This window comes from Sinocyclocheilus anshuiensis, unplaced genomic scaffold (genome assembly GCF_001515605.1).
Source record: "Sinocyclocheilus anshuiensis isolate Anshui unplaced genomic scaffold, SAMN03320099.WGS_v1.1 scaffold1662, whole genome shotgun sequence".
In the NCBI taxonomy this organism is placed as follows: Eukaryota; Metazoa; Chordata; class Actinopteri; order Cypriniformes; family Cyprinidae; genus Sinocyclocheilus; species Sinocyclocheilus anshuiensis.
In genome coordinates this window covers 395673-399828 of record NW_015545835.1, presented here as the reverse complement: position 1 = coordinate 399828, position 4156 = coordinate 395673, and the positions used below count along the sequence as shown (strand labels likewise).

General features: G+C 41.2%; 1 protein-coding gene across 1 annotated transcript in view; it reads left to right on the top strand.

The window, feature by feature from the left end:
* The first annotated feature begins 3051 nt into the window (after positions 1–3051).
* LOC107698427 (serine/threonine-protein kinase WNK2) overlaps positions 3052–4156 on the top strand; it is a 63447-nt gene continuing 62342 nt past the window's right edge. Inside the window, exon 1 of the mRNA XM_016499433.1 lies at positions 3052–3495. The gene's annotated coding sequence lies outside the window, so the exon portion shown is untranslated. The remainder of the gene's footprint in view (positions 3496–4156) is intronic.

Sequence of the window (4156 nt, the reverse complement as noted above, 5' to 3'; positions counted from 1 at the left end):
ATGATTATCAATGTACTTATTCACACGTACGTTTATCCACACGTACGTTATCCAGACGCTTATCCACACACACCCGTTATCCAGACACTTATCCACACACGTTATCCAGACGCTTATCCACACGTACCTTATCCAGACGCAAAGTAAAAAAAAAGTTATCCAGACGCTTATCCACACATACCTTATCCAGACGCAAAGTTAAAAAAATCCTTTCTTTGCTACGTTGCCGCCACGCCTCCGTGCAGTTTGAGCGCAGCTCCGACACGTGACCGTGACGTCTGACGCCTGAATACTATGGGATTTTGGCCAGACGGCTGGCGAGCGTATACACGTTAGTTCTCCTCTCAGTTTGCTTAGCAATCAGCAAAAAGTGCATATAGTACACCCCATACACGGCAGTGCTTAACCGTTTGACGGCAAATAAAAGCTTCCACACCTCCATCGTCTGTATGCACGTACAAATAATTAACTGCACTTGAAGCTTTCATAAAATTAAAAATGAAACACTCAAAACTGTACATGGCATCATAACGAAGACGAACTATGTTTATATGTTAAATTCCGGAGTATTAGCAAATTCTCATTTTTGGGTAAACTATTTCTTTAAATAGTGCATTTCATTCTGTCCTTCTTCCTTCCATCCTTCCTGTCAGTATTCCTCTGCTGACTGTGCAATCATAATAACAAGACACCACTCTTCACTCTCTCTCATGCTGTTGATCTCAGGATGGCTGCGCTCCAGCAGCTGATCGATCCACCATAGGCAAATTACATTTCCCTGATTCTCTACAGAGCTTTTAGTCACACACACACACTCACACACATCACGGTGTTGTATTGACTCTGCCCACAGACAGACAGCAGTTAACCACACCAATCACTCATCATAATAGCTGGAAAGATTGGGTGGGTCAGTTCGATCCAGTAGAGCCACACACACAAACACACACATTACATAAGAGACAGTGACAGCTCAGATGACATGAAATAGCATTTCATAAAGTACTTCACTTTCTCGTGTTTATAACTCTTCTAAAGATTTGATCCTGACCTTCATGAATCTTTGTGGATATTATCATACTGGAATATATGCATATCATGAGAGAAATTCTTTGGGAACTGGGACACAGTTTTCTTGCTAAATTTTGGTTCTGTCATTTGTTGGTCTATCTGTTTCTGGTCTCAGTTGCTCTGCCAGTCTATGAGACGTTTTCGCCCATTTTATCACTCAAGGAGAGCAATAGCACACAAACCAAAAATGGACAGCCTATAAAACAGCAGTGTTTAGTCAAAGCAGTCAGTGGCAGACGGACAGACCTGAAACAGCACTTGTGTTCAGCTAACAGCTCTAGAAATACTGTAAAAACCTTGACAGACTTAGATTCTGTTGTCATTTTCACGCTAGCAGGTTTAGCATCTGTCTGTGTGACCCACCTGCAGTCCAGTGCCTGTGTTTAATTCAGCAGTGTCTGCCGCCATCGGTGACACCGTGCTGTTCTCCTGCGGTTCAGTGTCGTCACTTAGACCTCAGACATTTCTGAGCAGACGCAGCGACTGATGGGAAGAGTTCCTGTTATTTGGGTTGGTATGTGATCTATCAGCTGATGTGAAGTGGTGATGTCTTGTTTACACTCATCCAGTATTTACGTCCTTGCTCACTCATGTATTCACTGTCTGAACTATTTGAGCTCTACATTGCATTTGTACACTGCATACTAGTTATAATTCATACTTCTCGTATAACATTTGTCCAGTAAAGAGAATAAGTACATTTATACAGTAAATGTGTTGTTTATTGTAAAAGGCACAAGTCTTGACTGTAGATGTAGAGAAATAGAAAGTGCCACGACTCAAATTTCACTGTGAATATCTGAGCCGAACCTTTTATTGTCCAACTGCGGGCTGTGTTACATGTGAATTTAATTCAATAACACACCTTCACGACAGGCTTTAGTCTATAAAACATGATGCATTTGGTTTTAAATAGTCTAATCTTGTTCAAAACTTGAATAAGCTATTTTTTGTCTTTTTCTGTCTTATCTTGAATGAAAGAACACTTGGAATGCTCTCTGGGACACTGAAATTTAGTTTTGTACATTCTGATGATTCCTCTTCCTTCCTTCATGATATGCCTAAATGAAAAAAGAACAGTGTCATCATTTACTCACTCCCATCATGTTCCGAACCCATATGACTTTCTTGTGGAATATGTTTAGCAAAACGTTGGAGCTGCTCTTTTCCATAGAGTGAAAGCATACCATGACCAAGAGCTGCCAAGCTCCAAAACTGTCATTGTTTCCAGGGCCAAACTAGAATCAGATGCCAAAAGCAAACAACAAATGGTGCTAATATACCTTCAAGGTACATGGAAGCTTGTTTCTGCCACTTGATAAAAAATAATAATAATTAAAAAAAAAATAATAATGAAAAAGGTAACTGTGACTTTTTATCTCACAAATCTGACTTTTACATATGAAAAAACTCAGAACTGCGAGATATAAATACAGAATTGTGAGATATAAACTTGTAATTCTAAGAAAAAAGTGAGAGATAAACTCACAATTGTGAGAAATAAAGTCAGAATTGTGAGCTAAAAAGTTGCAATTACCTCTTCTATTTTTTTCTTTGCGGAGAAAAAAGCAGAATTGTGAGATGTAAATTCTGGATTGGGAGAAAATAAGACTGAATTCTGAGATGAATGAGAAGAAAAGTCAGAATTGTGAGACAAAATCGCAACTAACATTTTATTAGATTTTTTATTTCGTGGCAGAAACAGGCTTCTATACACAGTGTGCTGCAAGAATCATGATCTTAACCTTTATCTCATACCCAAATCTCAGATAGTCATCTTTTATGAATGGTTAAAACACTGGTGTCCGGGACACCGAGAACCCTTTCGAGATAGGAATGGAAACGAGTAGAGGCTTGCACCCAGAAACAGAATTCCTTATGTCATGATTTAACAAGTGGACAGCTTTGTGTGACAAACAGGGTCTACTTGAACTAATGCGCATGAGTTGAACGCGTATGAATTACTTTTTAAGAGCCGTTTCCTCTTCACTGCATGCTGTTGCTGTATGGAAAAGAGCTGCTTGGAAATCCTGCAAAATATCGATGTCATGCAATGTGAAAGGTGCGCTGATGCCTGCTGTGATGAGGAGGAGGCAGAGGAATGTCTGATTGCGCGCGAGGGGCGTGGAAGACAGAGCCACTAAAGCAGGATTCAGCAGTCCTTTTCAAACGGAGAAGTTTCCAGGCATGGCGAGGTGAGACGCGAGTGCGACGATAGCGTGCGCTTAAAGCCCGACTGCCGCGGCTGGCCTTCGAGACGATACTCCTGCAAATGCTCAAAGCGAGCGTCGCGGGTGGTCAGCTCAGCTCGTCGTTAAACACCGCCGCTGCGCCCTGATCATCTTCCATCATCCGAGCCAGTGCGACACTCGAGGTTTCAGCTGCATCAGACACCCAGCAGCAGCAGCAGCAGCAGCAGCACATGTGAGTTCTCATCATCGCTGCTTTATGCTCGGTGCACATGATGGAGGATGTGAGCGCTGAATATGTGCCGCACCTGCAGTCGCTCGCGCTCATCATCTTCATCATCATTTCAAGCGTTCATTCGTGTGCAAGCCGCTCGCTTGTAGCCTCTTATTGGGTAGATGTTGCAGGCTTAAACGAGGGATTGTGAAGCATTTAACGATGTTGACTTTGCCGCAATATTGTGCAACTTTCAAAAATATTCCAAATAAAAACAAGCGTCTTTATAAACATTTAACTGTTTTGATTAAGCCTTCGTCGATTACATTAGCATTGGTTAGCAGCACTGAGAGGCCAAACTCTTAAAGTGACATTTGCCCATGCAGTAAATATGTATCATAGCTCAACACTTCAAAGAGAAAGGAAAAATTGAAATCGCATCACATGACCCCTTTAAAAATGGCACGGAATCCCTTTTCCGGTCATTTCTGGTTTGTTTGTTTGTTTAAAATCTTGTTTTATAGCACTTTTGCAAAAAGGGGTAATGTTAACCATTAGGGATGTAACGATTAACCGCGAACCAGTTGAAAATCGATTCAAATATGTGACGATTCAAATCGCGATTCAGTTAGGGGTAGGAGTTTATATGAATGTATGTCTGAGGGGAACTTACTGTCTTTCG